This window comes from Triplophysa rosa, linkage group LG2 (genome assembly GCF_024868665.1).
Source record: "Triplophysa rosa linkage group LG2, Trosa_1v2, whole genome shotgun sequence".
NCBI classification, from domain to species: domain Eukaryota; kingdom Metazoa; phylum Chordata; class Actinopteri; order Cypriniformes; family Nemacheilidae; genus Triplophysa; species Triplophysa rosa.
The window spans coordinates 4326385-4346482 of record NC_079891.1 but is presented as its reverse complement, the minus strand read 5'-3'; positions in this window follow the sequence as shown (position 1 = coordinate 4346482).

Genomic DNA, 20098 nt, shown 5'->3' with positions numbered 1-20098 from the left:
CCACTGAGCACACAGGAAAGCTATAACCAAGACATTGGTTCTAATCATTTTAGGATTTACATATCTGAAATAGTAAGAAAGGCAGTAGTCAGAGTGGTGACTAAAAATGTCAATAAACATTTTTAAGTTATGATTGTATCAATGTTTCCTGTATTTTAATCATTTGAGCACTATAGCTTAATATTTATTTGACTTTGGTGATTTTTTTGTTTTGTCTGTGCATTCTTATGGATTTCTGACCCCACCTGACATTTAGAAAAACAAATATATCATTGCCTTTTTGTGGTAACAAACACATTAAGCATCTGTCACATTCAGACTTTTATACAACTTTTTAATGACTGAAAAACAAATGACAGTTTATTTGATATCAAAGCCTTGATATTTCTTTTTCCCCCTCTTAGATATTAGGACTCACCTTGACCTTGAACCTCAGGCAGAGGGCACCTGTGTCTGTGCTGAGAAATTCTGCTGTCTGTGTTTATTGCCCTGACTTGATTTATGGTGCCCAGGGGGCCTCTGAGCCCGGGGGCCGCCACCGCCGACCTTCCACTGTAAACCTCAATCAAGCAGACATGGCTTCATTTAGACAGGAACACGAGAAACTTCACTTTTCCAGAAGGTAAAACTTTTTTCTATGTTTTTTTTCTATCCATAACTTGCATTCTTAAACCTGCATATGAAATGCAAATTGTTAAGCCAAGAAGTCTTTACTCTAACGAAGGGGCATACAAACACAATGTGTAAAAATAGTCATCTAGGGAAGAACACTGGAATACTCGTAGCATACCAACAAGGAAAGGGATCATATGGTGCGAATGCGTGTTTTTCTGTGTCTTTGGTGTGTTATAAGTTGCCCATGCATGTATTAGACACGTAAAATTGCAAAAATTCAAGTGTCTGAACAAAAGATGCATTCTATCTAAAAGCAAATGCTCACCCAGACCTGCCTGAAACGCCTCGTGTAACCACACCCCCACAAATCTACGTCAGTTCGTGGTATGATTTGACTAAGACCGCCCAAATGTATACGCAAGTAAGGTGGGCGTACCTGTCAGTACAATTAAAGAGGAACCTGATGTTCCAAATATGGTAAGAGGAGTTACATTTCCGTCACACGCTTGCAGTATTCCACCAATCACTACGCACTGGTTAACTGGCCAATCATAGCACACCTCGCTTTTCAGAGCGATGAGCTTTGTAAAAAAATTGCGCGTTTCAGAGAGGCGGGGCAAAGAGGAGATACAAACATGCACATTATGTGGAAAATACAGCGTTTTTGAACCTTAAATCGTGTATACACATTGCTTTACATATAAAACAAACGATAAGATTTGTCATATGACCCCTTTAATAGTAAAGGAAGAAATTTAGTCGTAATAAAATACTGTGTCTGTATATAGTGTTCATAAGCAATGGTCACTACTTAGTTTTTTTAGTAGACAGTAAATAAAAAAACCTTTTGTTTCCAGTGTATGAAATTTAGCAGCATCTAGTGGTGAGATTGCGAATTGCAACCAACGGCTTACTCCACCCCTCCCTTCAAAGCACTACATTTTCTCTTCTTTGCCGAAGGAGATAATTTACGAAACACGCTCTGTAGAGCTGTTTATTCATTTAGGGCTACTGTAGAAACAACATTGCGAATTCCATGTAAGGGAACCCGTGGTGTATGTAGATAGAAATAGCTCATTCTAAGGTAATAAAATACTTAAGGTCTTTATACACCTCTGAAGACATAGTTATGTATGTTATATTGCATTTCTGTCAATAGATCCAAAAAATTACACACTGGACCTTTAAATTGTTTTTTAGTGATCATTAGTTAAGAAATATAAAAGATAACACTGGAAGTACTTATCCAACCACATTCAACCCCACGTTCTAGAAGGGATGCGAATTTTGACATTAACATTTAAAATAGTTTCTAATATAGAATCCTGTCGCTTGTTGCATATCATCATTGTTGCTGGTTAGGACAAAAAAAAAACATGGAGAATATATATTTCACAATGTGTTGTGATGTCACGTCTGGTTAGGACATGATGCAGTCTTTAAAAAGATAATCAGCAAATGTGTTTTAGCCTCATCTTGCAGGAATACGTAACTATTTAATGATTTTAACAAGTTCTATTTTATATTATTTGTATACATATTTGCACAATTACAAAAAATGTACAAAAAAAGCAAAAACGAAAGCCCACCCCTAAACCTAACTGTCACCGTCAGATCACAAAAATGTACGAATTTTCATAACTCTTAGTTATGCCATCTTGTGTTATGTAGAACATCAGTCATAAAGTCTGTGTCAAAACAATTTAAGTTCTCAGCTTTATCTCAACTCATTATCTGTCTATCTTTTACAAAAAAAGTTATGAAAGATGAGTAGGAGAGAATGATGTAGATAAATGGCTTTTAAAATATACGTGCCTGCTATTATTTTTATAACCGCACAATTGCATCTTTTATCTTTGGTGGAGGTAGATCATCCATTACCCTGTGACAGACACTAATGTAACAGATTATGCTGTTTAATAAGGTTTGGTTCATGTGGGTGTGGGTGTGAGAGACGGTGTGTTGGAAACGACATTCTCTTTCACCTGCATTCAGGACGGACAGACGCCTAAAAGTGTCCCAGAACACAGGTGATGTTCAAACATCTGCGGTCACCCTGAAGTGACCATAAATATTGTCAACACGGCCGCCGGTAGCATCAGCAGCGCCCAGGTGCACCGCCTCAGGACACGATCTAATATACAGCGGTGACAGGAGCATGAGGAACATCATCTTGAGTTTCACACGTCAGGGGGTGTGACAGAACATCTAACTCATCTTCTCTTGCCTTCGGGTGTGTTGCTGGCAGGTTCGTCCCACTTGTTGTTTTTTAAATGCTTTGCTTTTTAATTATGGTTTTATGTTTTTAATCTCAACACTCATGTTTTAATATATGATTTGGAAATATCTACACCCCTGTTGTGTGCAATTGCCAGGCAATATCTCAGAACCGTTTCACGCTGCGCCTTAGAAATGCTGTTGTGCAACAACCTCATATTATTGTTCTAGGGATATATTACTCGTTCAAAGTGATACAGCTCGCTGTTATAAAAGTTCTGACCACAAGATATTGTTGTTTACAGGGGGAAAGAAATAAATCCAATTTCTTGTGGTCACATGCTTACTGGAATCTTGTCCAGTCGATCCATTATTTGATTAATGCACGATTTATATAGACCGTAGAGATTTATTCATAGTCACGGATGGGTCACGATGGCTGTCTGAGGAATTATAAAAAGAGTGAGAGGGCCTGACCTTTTAAATGCAAGTTGCCTTCGCAGTGTTTGGCAAAGGAAGTAGGAAACACTGAGATGTTCAGCGTGGTCAAGGCAGAATACATATTTGGATAACTTCAACACTTCTAGAATGGGCTATTAAAACTGGTAGCACATAAGAGCTATCCGTCCACGCAACACCATAATTCCTAACAAATAAAGCGATGTGAACACGTTAATAATCCTCACGTTTTGCTAATACATACGGTGCAGCTCTCAAGTAATAAGAATGAATATGGGTTCATAAGACCTGTTTTATTCTTTCACATAAGAAGCTATTAAAACTGTGTGAGAGAAGTTATCCAATAATGTTATAAAAACACATTTTTCAAAACCGTTTCCAGGTTTACTCTGGCGTGTTCACCAAAACTGGACGTTGTTCAATGTGTTTTGTGTTCTCTGGAGACTAGAATGATGCTCTTAGCCAGATTCTGGACCGAACATTATTCTCAGGTCGGTCTGGCAAATCACTCCTTTCATACCAACCTTAATGACTTCTCTTCCAGCCAGATGAGTGAATCTTAAGCCAAATGGCTGCAATTATGGTTTAATCAGACACCCACCATCTCTCCATTTAGTGAGATGTGGAGGAAAGGGGTCTTCTGTAATTTTCAATTCACCGGGGAGTATACATGTAAATGGGCCATCATTCACCGCGTGAAGTACAAGGAGCCATTATGCGCACTTAAATTGTCAAATACGCATTAATGTGGCAAGCCTTAGCAGCAGAGATAGCAAATTTGGACAAAAACCGCAGTGATATCACATAAATAATTATTTGACTAATAACAGAGATTCAAAATTGGCTTAAATGTTCTACCATACTGCAATTTGTGGTTTATCTGGAGTCAAGCAATGTTACAAATATCTAGATGACCTTATTATTTTTTCAGATGCGCTTAATAGGAATAGGTGTTATAAATCCACTATTTCAGCACAGCTGAATTGCCCAATAGGACATTTTCCACGCCTTATGCATGACAGGGGGGAAGCAGTCAAGAATATGAATAGAGGAAAGGAGGTCGGAGGTTTCACTGGGTTCGTCGGGTAGGCATGTTTGGGGGATATATGATTATAGAAATACATAGCATACTTACCTTTCCTTGTTATTATCAAAGAGACATCTCATGAGTTGTGTGTCCCACATCCATGGGTGAAAGATGCCTTTTGGTGAGGTGCTGCTGATAATGCCCTTTGTATGGTTCCCATCAATGCGACATATCCTCAGTTGTGCACCTCAGCCTCATTGGGGACAAAAAGCGCAGTGATATCACATAAATAATTATTTGACTAATAACAGAAATTCAAAATTGACTTAAATGTTCTAGCATACTGCAATTTGTGGTTTATCTGGAGTCAAGCAATGTTCCAAATATCTAGATGACCTTATTATAGATACTTGTTTTTTATAAATATATTTGAAGAAATATACAAAAAATAAGTAAATTATTAAATTATAGAAATAATGATCTGTTCAATAAATAAGAAAGTATTATTTATTAAACAGATTATTATTTATATAATTAAATAATTTACTTCATTTATTATTATTTATATATTTAAATGTAATTAAATAATGTACTTATTTATTTTACTAAATAAATATAAATTAAATAATAAATGATTTGTGAAAATGTATTATGTGCAATATTAAACTACTGATTAAGTGCATAACGATATATCACAATAAAAAATATATAATATGAATTGTAGAGATATGGCCATTTATGTTTTGTTTGTTTGTTTGTTTGTTTGTTTGTTTTGTTTAGCATTCTTAATTCCTTTCTTAATTTTCATTTCATGTTTTATTTTTTTAGCAACAGTCCTATTCTATTTTTACTAATTTACATAGAGAAGGTTCAATTAAATCTTGAATGTAGTCAGTTCCCTTTCTGTCGGTCTCTCGACGTTGTGTCGAACCGACAGAATGGGGTTTGTCTTGAGAACCTATCATCTTCTGAGTATTTAGAAAAGGCCAATGAAAATTGGCGAATGAAATTTGCATGCCGGGCTCCTCCCCGGATGTCCGGGTATAAGAGGGAAGCCGGCGTGCTCATTCATTCACCTTTTGTTCTTCAGAGCCTACGCATCTGATGAGCTTCTCTACGATCTGGGGATCATTCTTTCTGCTGGAATCTACGACGTGGACAGCGGACGGTCCCTTCCTGCAGTGACTCTCCCCTGGGCGTCTCGGCAGTTCCGGAGGTGTTCGAGCAAATTTCCTTTTCTAAAAGAGCAAATTTCTCCAGCGTGGCTTGTCCCGCTGTTCTCATGGGTGCAACACACTCATCGAGGAGGGGGACGGACACAATGCCTGCTTCCAGTACGCTGGGGCAGACGTTGTGGATACGTCCTGCCCGCACTGCGGGTGGTGACGATTCAGACGTTGCGTCACAGGTGGCTGTGTTCCCACGGGACTCAGCCACCACCTCGTTTGCTCCCCGTTCCGTGGCGGCAGGACTACGGCCCTGCCGTCCGCTATGGCAAGCAGCGAGGGTGATATGAGGATTACTGTGAGCGATAATCCGCCAGCCACGGCTCACGGACCGTTCACACCTCGTTTCGCTCGTCTGACCGTTCCCCAAAAAAACCGGTCCGCCGTCTTATTCCTCAATCACGTATTCGGACACGATGCGTGATGATGAGATGTCTCTTGCAGCATCGGGGGGTGACGTACTGCCATCCGACTCCGACGATTCCTCGGGCTCCCTCCCTCGGGGGGTCGAGCCCAGGAAGAAGCGGACGTCGAAATGTCAGCCATGCTTTCCCGGGCCGCCGTGAGTGTTGGGTTGCAGTGCCCGCACTGCCTCTCCCGGCGCTCGCGGCTGGCTACATGGCACCTCGGGTTTGAGCGCGGCTCCAAGCCGCGCCCGCCCCCAGTGCCGTGTTTACCGGAAGTGCATGAGGAACTTAGTAAGACCTGGAACGCCCCTTTCCGGCACGTTTCACGTCAAACAAAGTTCCGTCACCCTCTCTTCCCTCGAGGTTGAGACAGCTAGAGGATACGTCGATGTCCCCCAGGTGGAGTATGCCGCCGCGGTGCACTCGTGCCCGTAGGTGGCGGCCACCTGGGGGGGCTCGACCTAGACTCCCGTCCAAAGCATGTGGTGTCTCGGCATCTCTGGTGTCGAGAGCTTACATTGCGGCGGACCAAGCTGCCTCCTCTCTCCACGCTATGGCTCCTGCCAGGCCAGGGCGTTGAGAGAGCTCCACGAGGGTAAGACCGACCCAGCGCTTATGCAGGAACTCCGCGCCGCCACCGACCTCGCTCTACGGGCGACCAAGGTGACCACGCGGGCCCTGGGTCGGACGATGTCCACACTTGTGGTCCATGAGAAACTCCTCTGGCCGATCCTTGCGCAGATGAGTAACGCTGAGAAGGTCCGCTTTCTCGACGCACCCGTCTCGCAAGGGGGGGCTGGTTGGTGTTACTGTCGAGTCGCAGCGGCCCCGCTCACCCCCCGCCCGTCGGGGGCGCGAGACCCGCACGCTGCCTCCCCCGGAGGGTTCTCGACAGTAAAGAAGCAGTCCTCCGTGCCGCGACTCGGCCGCCTCAGCCGTCGAGTCCCGTGCACTGCCTGCTTCCCAGCAGCCCTGGTCCTCTTCGACGCCCTCCAGCTCTGGCGCCCCCCCCCTCAGGCGGCCCCCCCTGGAGGAGACAGCGAAGAGGAGACCATCGCCACATCAGCAGCCGCGGCGAAGCGGCCCTCATGGGAAGACCTCAGGGGGATCGAGGCTACCATTGGGCCCGACCCCAGCCACATCGCTGGGAAGTCGGATAGGGACGGATCCTGCCCCGTCTCTCCATCTGCTGGCCCCCTCCGGGGGGCTAGCGCCCACTTACTCTCAAAAAAGGAGAGTTTCCTCTCTCTCTCTGGGTTACCACAGCCGCTCTCACCCTCTGCACGACGGTGAACGGCAAACTCGACGTTGCGTCATGGCGAAGCGCAATGTCGAGTATAAACACCAGCCCTCAGCACTCTCAGTCAGACAGTGCGTTGAGCTGCGCAGTCGCCAGGCAGGAAAAACAGCAGAGCCGATCTCCTCCCCGGGGGACCTCCCCCGGCAAGGAATCCGTACTGCTAGCCATCGAACCACCCCCCGGGGGGACGATGAAAAAGATCGTACCTTTAGTCCCCGTCTCATTTCTGGGAGCCTGTCCGGCTTCCCAGGCTGTCAGGCTGGCTAGGGAAGACGATCCGTCTCGGCTACGCGATCCAGTCGCCTCACGCCCGCCAAGTTCAGCATCCGATATACCTCAGTCAGAGGCTAGGATGTTCCCGTACTTCGGGCCGAGGCCGCCACCCTTCTGGTGAAGGGAGTGATCGAGCCCGTCTCACCAGCCGAGATGTTCAACGGGTTTTACAGCCTGTACTTCATTGTCCCCAAGAAAGGCGGGGGGTTGCGCCCTATCTTGGGTCTGTGTGTTCTGAACAGGCACCTACACAATAGCTGCCTTTCAGGTTGATCACGCAGAAGCGCATCCTGACGTCCGTCAGGTGTCAGGACTGGTTCATGGCAATCGACCTGAAGGACGCGTACTTCATGTCTCGATCCTCCCTCGACATCGGCCGTTCCGACGGTTCGCGTTCGAGGGACGGGCATATCAGTACAGGGTCCTCCCCTTCGGTCTGTCCCTGTCTCCACGAGTCTTTACGAAGGTCGTGGAAGCCGCCCTCCTTCCCCTTAGGGAAGGAGGTGTGCGGGTACTAAACTATCTCGACGACTGGCTCAGTTTGGCGCACTCTCGAGATCTGTTGTGTACACACAGGGACCTGGTGCTCCGGCACCTAGATCGGTGGGGCTACAGGTCAACTGAGAAGAGCAAGCTCTCCCCGGTGCAGAGCGTCCTCTTTCTCGGTATGGAACTCGACTCTGTCCTCATGAGCGGCCCCGCTCACCCCCCGCGGGGGGCGCGAGACCCGCGACGAGGAAGCCCGCACCCACGCGGCCTCCCAGAGGCAGTGCGACTGACTACAGAGCGCGCCCGATCAGTGTTGAACTGCCTGAAGCTTTCAGACAGTCAGCGGTCCCCCTGAAACAATTTCAGAGGCTCCTGGGATACATGGCATCCTCGGCGGGGGTGGTCCCCCTCGGGTCGATGCACATACGACCGCTCCAACACTGGCTACAGAGTCAAGTTCCTTGGAGAGCGTGGCACACCGGCAGCAGGCGTATGGTCACACGCTTTTCTGCCGACACACCCTAACCCCCTGGTCTCCATGACCTTCTTGCGGACAGGGGTCCCCTTTGGGATGCCTCCCTGCAAGGTTGGGGTGCCGTGTGCAACGGGCAAGCAGTGTCGGGGCGGTGGACGGGCCCCCGCCTGCGTTGGCATTTCAACTGCCTAGAGTTGTTGGTTGTGCTACTTGCATTGAGGAGGCTACTACCTCTCGTGCAGGGCAGGCACGTGCTGGTCCGGTCGGACAGCACAGCTGCTGTGGCGTATATCATTGGATTCGCTCACGGCAGCTAAACATGACTCGCCCGGCGCCTCCTCCTCTGGAGTCAGCAGGTGATCAGTTCCCTGCGAGCCACACACATCCCAGGCGTCCTGAACCAGACAGCCGATGCGCTCTCTCGTCAGTCGACGCCTCGCGGAGAGTGGCGACTCCATCCCCGCGCAGCCGGCTCATTTGGGAGAAGTTCGGCCAGGCACAGGTGGTCCTGTTGCCTCCCCGGACTCCACCCATTGTCCGCTTTGGTACTCCCTGTCCGAGGCAACCCTTGGCACGGATGCCCTTGCGCACAGCTGGCCGCGGGACAAGCGGAAGTACGCTTCCCCCCAGTGAGCCTCATTGCACAGGTCCTGTGCAAGGCCAGGGAAGAGGAGCATCAAGTGGTACTAGTTACGCCCCTTTGGCCTAACCAGGACTTGGTTCTCGGAGCTGAGGCTCTGACAACAACTCCCCCCTGGCCGCTCCCCCTGGCGAACAGCTTCCCCAGGGGAAGGGGCACGTTACGGCATCCCAGGCAAAACCTGGTCTCCATGTCTGGACGGGACGAGGAGATCCTGAGTGACCCACCCCCGGTCCGGTTGGGACGTCACTCAGGCTAGGGCTTCGGCCACTGGGCGGCTATACGCCCATAGGTGGCGCCTCTTCTCGTCCTGGTGCTCTTCTCGGCGAGAAGACCCGCGGAGTTGCTCGGTCGGGTACGAGCTGTCCCGTCCTCAAGAGAGACGGGGGAGTAACCTCTCCCCCTCCACACTGGGAATGTATGTAGCCGCTACGGCCGCTCATCATGACCCAAGTGCTGGGTAGCCTCTGGGACAGCACGACCTGGTCATTAGGTTCCTAAGGGGCGCGAGAGGGTGACCACCTTACCCGCGCTCCGTACCCTCTTGCGACCTAGGTGGCGGGCCTCAAGAGGCCCCGCCCCCTTCGAGCCTCTCGGGGTTGCCGCTCTTTCTCAGTCTTGATAAAGACGGCTTTCCGCATGGCGCTCACCTCCAAGAGGGTAGGGGATCTACAAGCACCCTCCGTGTCCACAGATTGCCTAGAACTCGGGGCCGGGATTCTCACGTTATCTTGAGACCCCGCCCCGGCTACGTGCCCAAGGTTCCCACCACTCTCCCGAGAGACCAGGTGGTGAACCTGCAGGCGCTCCCCACCGGGGAGGAAGACCCAACCTATCCGTGTTGTGTCCAGTACGCGCACGGCGCCTCTACTTGGACCGCACGCAGAGCCCAGAAGCTCTGAGCAGCTCTTTGTCTGTTTCGGAGGTCAGCAGAAGGGAGGGCTGTCTCCAAACAGAGGCTGGCGCACTGGATCGTGGATGCCCTCGTTAGGGCATACCGATCTCATTTCGCCCCTGCCCGTTGGGAGTGAGGCACACCCCTCATGGGCACTGGCTCAGGGCGCCTCTCTGGCAGACATCTGCAGAGCTGCGGGTTGGGCTATGCCCAACAACTCCGTGAGGTTCTAATACCTACGCGCGGAACCGGTGTCAGCCCGCATCCTGGCAAGGTGTGGGACCGGCAGCCGGTAGGGCGTACGCCTGCGGAAGCCCTTCCCCCTCCGGGGGGAGCAGTGGCGATCCCGCCTCACTTCTTTCCCCTCGGGTAAAGAACAGGCATTCCATCCATCACTAAGCACCCTTCCAGGGGACAGGCTGGGCAGAGCAGCCCTGCCCCCTTAGGCCGGGGAACAGTTGAGTTATCTCCCACATAGCTCTAACCGGACCTAGTGCTCCAGACGTGGTAACCCCCCCTCCGTGGGCTGTTCCGTCTGATGTATCCTCATGAATGGTTCCCACCTTGGCAACCCATGACCTCCCCAGGTGGACTCCCACCTTGCGGTTAACTCCTGCAGTCCGCACATTCCTCCCATGAGTTCTCCCCTGATGGTGAGACCATGTGGTGTCTCCACTAATTCCTCCCTACGGTAGGTAGTGGCCTCTGCAGCGTTTTTCCCCCAGGGGGAATAATGCTTACCCAGTGGCCCGTACGGTGCCGGGCGGCTTCTCGCCATTTAGAGAATTAGGCCTCCGCCCGTGACGGCCGGCGTTAGGGGGCTTCCCAACTTTTTGTGGAAAGCTCTGGGTCCCCCTTCCTCTCCACTGGAAGGTCATAATTTCGCGTTAGCGTGTTCGTCTGACTCGCCCAGGCCAGTCAACGTCGCTCCGCAGAGATTGTGACGCGGCTCAGTGCTGTGGCGTTTTCCATAGGAACCCCATTCTGTCGGTTCGACACAACGTCGAGAGACCGACAGAAAGGGAACGTCTTGGTTACGGATGTAACCTCGGTTCCCTGATGGAGGGAACGAGACGTTGTGTCCCTCATGCCACAACACTGGCCGCCCACCCCAGCGGTCGGGGGAGGATGCTTTAGGCTCCTCAGACCAAAGGTGAATGAATGAGCACGCCGGCTTCCCTCTTATACCCGGACATCCGGGGAGGAGCCCAGCATGCAAATTTCATTCGCCAATTTTCATTGGCCTTTTCTAAATACTCAGAAGATGATAGGTTCTCAAGACAAACCCCATTCTGTCGGTTCGACACAACGTCTCGTTCCCTCCATCAGGGAACCGAGGTTACATCCGTAACCGAGACGTTCTATAAGGATGTGTTAAATAAATGTTTTGTTGTTGTTGCTATTTTAACATAAAATGTGTCGTTTTAACATATTATTGTCATTTTGCGTATTTTATGTGGTAAATAGATAGAAGGGACAACAGAAGTTGAGTAAAAAGTACAAAATGTGTTGAACAGTTCTTCGAGTGTAACAACATAATAATGTTAATAAAAATTGCTATGTTGTTACACAATCGTATTGTGAACCAACATAATGTCACTGGAATTCATAACTATTTTACAGGTGGCTAATTCCTATGAATTTGCACGATCTTGTTTGTACGTTTTAGTACAACTGGCTTTCACGCCAGTGACGTTAGGTTTAGGGGTGGGGCTAGGGTGAGGGGCTTCAGCATTGTTTTTTTCTAATAATTGTACAAAATTGCTGTGAGATCAGGTTGTGTGATGAGATTGTGTGTTGTATTGAATCGTATTGAAATATGTATTGTTACACACTTACTATCAATATAAAAGGTTTCTCCGGAGGCACACACCTAGCCCGAAGTTAACTTTTGGTCTGTGTTTGCTTATAATGTAGGCGGTAGCTATTTATTTTATATTATATTAATTTATATTTTATTGTATATTAATTGTATTAAATTCCTTACAACTACTCAACAGTTGTTGATTTTTTGCGGGGTCTACTGTAGGTTAAGTTTGGGCCAAATAACTTTTGCTTATGTTGTTGCTGCTGAAACCGTCTATTATAATTGGTCTGTAATAAAAACCCTATCCCTTAAAAAGAAAAAAATTAAGCACATTTCAGACAACACTGCCAACATGTCTTGAAATTGCCAGCTGGAACATGGTTTCATCCATAAGTCTTTGTTTGCTTACAGAGCCTCATAAAACACGACTTGATGTTTGTGTCAAGCTCAGCTTACACATGAAGCTTCAGGCGGGCTCGCAGGGGCAGTGTGAGCTCCAGCGCAGGGTCCGTCTTGTACCATAATCGCACTGATACTGTCTGAAGATCACGTGAACTGCTTTTAATCCTCAAATGATTGCATGCAACATAGCAAAGTAACACATCATTAGCATGTTTGTGACGTTGATGCATTTTGTTCGGCTTTGTTGTCTCCATAAAAGCGTACAGGAGCCCAAGCACCTCTGGAAGACCTCCTCTGCCTAACAAATGACATAAACACTTCAGATCAGGTTGTGGAGTTCGTGGAGTCTCTGCCAGCGCACATTTCACAGGCCTCAGGTCAGAACAGAAGCATTATAAATCAACATGCCTTTATATTTCAGAGTTCTGGCCTGATTTCCAACTTCGTTCTCTTTGCCAATCCGGATCTTCTACACTGCCGATCCAGCTTTTAAATTGAACTCTTACATGTTTGAGTCATCAGAAACTCCAAAGCTATAAGTGAGAAATATTCATGTTCAATTTTCATTGTGGATTCAAGCAGTAGCCAGAAACAATGTTTTACACATGTTCATGAATTCTTCTTTTTTTATTTGAAGTGATTATTGTTTCATAAATGTTTCCCGAGTCGACTGGGAGCAAAAAATTGCAATTTGTGCATATCATCTGGACGGAGAAAACTGCTGTATGGCTGAATCAAAAGGCAATATCTTCAGTTTCAGTTATTGTGCCAGAATAATTGATTTAAATTGACAGACTGATTAAAAATTTACAATTATGAATTATTTAGGATGTTATTTCAGCTATCAAATCCCGGGGGAAAGTCAAAAGATGATGTCAGCTTGTTTCAAGCCGCAAGTCAAGATAATAACGGCATCAAACGAATAACTCTGCAGTGTTTATTTGCTCGTTTCTGTGGAAATTAGATTTTCAATAGAACATTTGATTTTCGCTGCAGTATAAATAAAACAGTTGTTATATGAAATCATGGGATTCTCTGAATCTAATATAGCACACACACTTATCATACACAAACAAAAAATGAAATACGGTGGGGTTATTTGGGCAAAGAAACTCTTTTCCTTTACAATCAGAAGAGAATATTTTTTCTGAATATCACTAGCACTGAGCTCAAAGTCACTGAGGCAGTTGTTAAGGAAGTGGAGGGGGGTACTTCAGCAATCCTTACGGAAAACACTTGTCTTATCACCATCCTCCTGGAACTGACAAACACACAGATAAACAAACCTCCTGCTTCCACTTATATTCCAAAGACTTGACAATTCCCTCACAAACCTCCACCAACTAGATGATATTCCTATACGATATGGTTTACAGGGGGTAGACCCGGTTCCCTAACCCGCCTGTGTGGGAATAATATGCTATGCAGCTGACACAATGGGCAGTGTCTCCGGTGTCTGAAGCGTGTGCAGACGTTTCCATCTCAAGGAACCGGGTTACATACGTAACCAAGACATTTCCTGTCGAGGGAACTTAATGCTGCGTCATATTGACCTAACATAGGGAACTGCACCACTAAACCATAGCTGTCCACTGTTTGGACATATGAACATTATTCATCTTGTGAATATACATAATGGGTCATGTTTCATCATTTTGTTGTTTTGTAGTCTGCTGACAGAAAATAAGTAAATAAAAACAGCTTTTGGGGGCTTTCGGGTATATTAAAATAATACAGAGAAAAGGTTAAGTGGGATGAAAAACTGATCTGAGGTGCCAACACTTAGCACTAGAGTGACATGATGATGTCATAGAAATGGCCGTACCCACCATTGAGGTCCCCGAGGTCCAGACCTCGGTAGTTTTGTCGTGAAAAAAATGCCAATTTAGTAGAAAACGCCTAGATAACTGATCTCAGATCTGATCAGCGCTCTTAAGTGTCAATCTGATTGAGTAGGCCAATCAAATGAAAGAAGGCGTGAGTTGCTATTGACAGAAGTCAAGCTCCAGTTCAATTGCTACTGTGAAAGAGCGCGATGTAAGTAGCTAACTGTTTAATGTTTTATCATAGAAATGTTAGCGGCCATTCACATGTCGCGTCTAAAAAAACGCGTGCAAAACGCTGACTGCGTCGCTTTCTCCCTCTTTTCAGAGCGCCCGGGAGTTTACACACTCGTTTTGAGCGTGCTTGACGCGCGTCAACATTTAAACAACAAACCTGAGTAAACGACCGATTGTAATATCCAGTAATCCAAACTACAAAATGCCGAAAACATATCATGTACGTGTTTAATGTCAGTTTGACGTGACAAAAACATTACCAGACCTCCACTAGTTCATGCTAAACTGCGTGGCTTCTGGTTGTGGTTAGCTTATTAAAACAACTATATGATTTGCAAATAATTCAAATGCATCACTTTTAAACAAATTCTCGTTCTTTAATTCTGTTTCTATATTATTTTAAGTTGACCTATTTTTAATAAAAACCTAAGTGTCTGCAACTTCTGTAGCTACACAAAAAAGTTAAAGGGACAGTTCACTCAAAAATGGAAACCTCTTACCTTTATGTCATTTCAAACCCAAATGCATTATGCTCCTTTATGAAATACAGGTTGTATTTCAATCTGCTAGTATTTTTATAAAAATATCAATTGACCATGTGTTTACTTTCATTACTGATAAACATGAAAAGACAGAGATGGTTTTAGCAATTGTTATGTAATTTGCACTCCAAACGTTTTAAAATGCACATACTGTATGTATATCAAGAAAGTCCTTTTTTTGTGACAAATTCAGTTTTTGGACCTCGGTATTTCCAAAATCCTGCGTACGACCCTGGTCATAGATATGCAGATGAACACATGACATCATATAGCGACATATAGACAGTTAAAATGTGGCAGCACTGCTCGAAAGGGAACTGTGGGATTCGTATCAAACTTACTTTTAAAATGGGAGCGGAGTAAACCGGTGCAGACTGGTTATTTTCTTCGGAGTGCAAACTATTCCCAAAGGGTCTGAGGAATTTTGACATCTGCCCCGGCACACTTGGGAGCACAGATGTGCGGAGAGCTCCTGAACAACAAATCCCACGTTTCCTGTCTTTTACTGTAACGGGGGTATTTGCGATTGGCGTTCTGGAAAAGACGTTGTAAACCCAGCACTCGTACATAAAAATGTGAACGAGTCTCAGGCTGTTGCCACTTTTTATTCCCAAGTATTGAAAATGAGCTGGTTTTGTGATTTACGATGTAAGTCATGTGATGCAACAATGTCTGTGTTTTCAGGTTGGAGGTACATCATGGGATGTGGTTAAAACTGTTGCATAATATTGTAATAAATACCCACAGCAATAAATTAAGTGAATGTATAATTAAAATCTGTATCCCGTGCCTGTTTTTACTGTCATTGTGGGAATCACAATATATTTGCTTATGATTAGTTAAAAAATGAAACATTATTATTGCAATTGTCGGAATACTGTTGAATGTATCAACAATACTTGAACAAATCAGGTATATGAATCAGTAACCAATGAATTGTGATTCACAAAATAGCTGTCTAATCCGAGTCTGTTGAATTGTGTTAACATGATATCAGAAGTTATCAGAGTGGGTAGTCGTTGAGCTGAAATCCACTGAGCGTGCGAGTAATGGAAGTGATAAAATTGTTTCATGAACGTTCTGGCTGTCTGCCACATGCTGATGAGAGTATAAGAGGCATTATCGCCAGGGGCCTTATGGTAGCGTTTCATTTTATACACCTCTGCGAAAACATAATCTATTCTACACGTAACTCTTGAAATATCCTTATTGAGATGTCATAAATTAATTTGAATCCAAAGTAAGATTTTGTTCACAGTCTAGAGAGAATCTGCATCGTCTCAAGTGTTATGCTCCATTAATGAAATAACAGCGAGCACGGTCCTGTCCTCATAAGGCACAACAGCTGTCTTTCTGCCAGTGTCATTACCCGGGCGATGGACTGCTATAATGCCTGCAGATTCGACCGTCTGCACTCCAAATGAAAGCAATCCAATGTTGCCTCTAAAAGAGGCATTTAATCTTATAATTACTACAGAGACTCGCCTTCGCAGACCAAACCTCCACGCAGTGCTTCAAGAATAGACGTGTGGCTCATACTACCCATCTTATGCATTAAACATGAAACCCATATGTTGGGTTGTGGAGACGGTTTTCCCAGGAGGCGGCGCGGATGATGCGCAGCGGATGGGGTGCGTGAGGGACCGAGGCGCTTTCTATTGATGCGCTGGGGAAAAAACAGGAATTGAAGTTGTCAGTTGTGGTGTATTTGCATATCTACAGAGTCAGTGGTTTGTTTTGTATTCAGACTCTACACATAAGCACCAACATACAGTATATTGATGTGTTTATACTCAGGGCCGTGGTGTGAAATCACTGTTTTTGTGTTATACGTGTATACACAGTGTTTGGATTATATAGGCTTCTACATAGCACGACGTGGTAACAAACAGAAAAAGATGAGAACCCTTGGGATAAAACAGCTGAATCCAGCCTAAGGCCATGCTGGTTAGACTGGTGTGTTTCAGTGGTTTGGGTGCTTGTCATCTGGTCGGCTGGGAGCCAAGTTGGACAGCCATCAATACCAACAAAACACCAGCTTGGCCAGACTGGAAGACCAGCTGAAACCAGGTAAGACCAGCTAACCGGCTCAAGCGACTGGTTCTAGGTGTTTTTTGTCCGCAAATGTCTTGAACCAGGTGTTTAAATGTTCTAAGATATATCTTTGAGATATATATGGCTAGTTAGTAACTATTTTACGAGATGAATTGTAAAAAAACATACAATTACTTGGAAAAAAGCAGTACTGAAGCCCCACCCTTAACCCCGCCCCTAAAGCTAGCGTCACTAGCGTTAAAGCAAATTGTACTAAAATGTGCGAATGAGAGCCTTTGAATTCATGCGAATTAGCCACATCGTACAAAGTAAAAATATTGCCGTGAGATTGTGTTGGTAAGTCCAGTTTCTTCATTTATTTACAACAATTTATATAAAAACAATTTGAGCTTTTATTTTTATATTTTTAGCTTGCATGATATTTTTTTCAATTTGTTTAAAATTGAAATTTTGAGCGATTCTGTTTTTTGATTCTGCTTTTGTCATTTCATGCATTGTTCATATATTGTTATCTATGTATTTATTTTATTTTGTTGATAACTTCAACTGATAGCTTCAACTTAAACCTATAAATTGCTATGGCAAGGCAATGGTATTTTTAAGTAATATTTGTGTTTTTATTTTATCATATTATTTTTATAGTTTTTTTTTTCAAATTATAGTAATGTTTTAATAGTTTTTAATGGTTCTCCCTGAAGATTTGATCAACAGCCAGTCATGACATTTTTGTTGTCAGCGTCAATGCCATGGATGTTAATTCTAGCCAAGAGGACCCAAATGTATTGCCCAGAATTTGTTTCTGCATAATCTTTTTGTTCAGATCATTCAGTCTCATTTGGAAAAGCACATGCCCTCACCAAATGTACAGTAGGCTAATATTGCATATTTTCAGTAATTGCTTAGTTTTTGCCGGTGTGTACAGTACCACACCGACTGGAACAGTTTGGCATCTATCTTAAATTCTTTCCGTTTTCGCCAAGCGCCATTGCTAAGCCAACACCTGTAAAGTCATGTAAAGCACGCTTGTGTGACTGCGGTAAAAATCCTGCTGCCAAAAACCTGAACAGAACTGCAAGAGACGTGCCTCATTACACTTTTCTCCCCGCTGAATTTTCTGCTGATGCTCTGTGTGTCAGGAGAGCAGCTGTGTTGCCAAACCCTCCAGGAGGAGGCGTGCTAGCAAATGTGCGCCATGCGCCCGCCTGCGTGTCTGCCACCGGCCTTTTCGCTACCTTCTGGAGAGACCCCTCAGCCGCACAAAGAGACCCTTGTCTGGAGGTGTCACAGAGCAGTATGTATCAGACACCATATTAAATGTCCCCTAAGCATAGAGGAAGTCTGACGAGGGGTGAGGCCGTGCCAGGGAGCCACCAAAGAGGTTTTTGACAGCGGCCAAAACAGATGGCTGGGAATGGGGAAACAAGGTCAGAGGACGTCCAATGCACTCTCTCCGGTCCTTTCTCCTCGCTGCATTCGATACGATTGAGCATCATATGATGTTTGCCTCTCTTTTTAATTAAAATGGACGCTTCGGAATAGGAGCTTCGTTGTTTTCCTCCAAAGGTGCTTAAGGAGGGAGGTATAGATAACAGAGTGACTTTGTGTCTGGCTGCCGAATGAAAGGAACCACTGTGTTGACCGTTAGGAACAAGACCAATCGAAGATAACCTGTTCCAATGATAAGACTTACACCCGTGTTTCAATGGCATGTATCTCCATGGAGCTGTGATAACTTGTGGTAACATGACCTGCGGGTGGTCCCGCTGCGATTATGTTATATTGTCACAGTACACACGGAGGCTCTTGCCGCGTTTGCATTTCTCTATCTGCCGTAATCAAATGCTGTCTTGTTGGGTGATTTGTGGGGCGTGATACTGCTTCAATTCACGTCGGTCGGGATAATGGAAACTCATTAGAACGGTTAATTTAGTGTGATTCATTTAGCGTACTTGCTTTCAAAGCTTTACAAAGCTTTAGCGAGACGCTTTACTAAATTGAACATAATGATACAACGGACGCCAATTGTCAGATTTGTTCAATCTACACCACGATACTAGCATATGCAAAGTACAAAGGTGTTTTTTTAGGTCAGCCTCAAGGTTTCGACATGAAGACATATTATGAATTAAACATGTACAGCTGTAGAACAAAGGTGACGGAAGGGACGTGGAAAGGCTGTAAGACTATCCTGTTGTCCTCTTACGGGGGAGGGCACGGCTCAAGGTTCGCCTTTTCTCCGACTCACATGAAAGTCTGAGGCAAGGTTAGCCATGTTGCCTTGATGTTGTGACTGAGCTGCAATGTTAAGGTCAGCTCTTTGTGGAAGTCGGGTCCGGGTCTCGGCCCTTCCTGCCGCAGCTGTGCAGAGGGCCGCCATTGTCTGGAGATGGTATGAACAAGCCGGTCTGAAGGAACTGTAGGGAGAAGTGTGGGTATAGGCCAGCTGGACATACAAAGAACAGTACATAAGACTTAAGCAGAAATGAAGTATACTGTGTATTGCATAAAGGACTGTTTTCACCTCCTCTATTGTACTCTTTCCCAGTTATAAAATTAAGGGGATAGTTCACCCAAAAATGGAAATTCTTTCATGAATTATTCACTCTCTAGTTGTTCCAAACCTGTATGCATTTTTTTGTTCTTTGTTGAAGAGAGAGAAAGATGTTTGGACGAATGTTTGTAACCAAACAGTTCTTGGTCACCATTGACTACCATAGTAGGAAAAATGACAATGGTAGTCAAAAGTGCCCCAGAACTGTTTGCTGTCCTACATTCTTCAAAATATCTTCTTTTGTGTTTAACATAACAAAAAAATTATAAATCAATTTTTCCTACTATGGTAGTCAATGGGGTCCAAGAACTGTTTGGTTATAAGCATTCTTCCAAATATCTTTCTCTGTGTTCATCAGTACAATGTAATTTATACAGATTTGGAACAACTCGTAAGTGAGTAAATGTTGACAGAATTTTAATTTTTGGGTAAACTGTCCCTTTAAAGATGTATTAAAGATTTTGTATAAATGTTGTGTAGTTGTGTAAACTGAAGCAAAAAATTATACATACCTTTATGTGCAAACCCCAGGAGCAGCCTTATTATAGTTTTATTAATATTTTAAATTTACTTTTTAATTTTATATTTATAGTTTTCATGCTAATTTTAGTTTAATTTGTGCTTTTGTCATTTTTTAATATTTTATATTGCTATACAA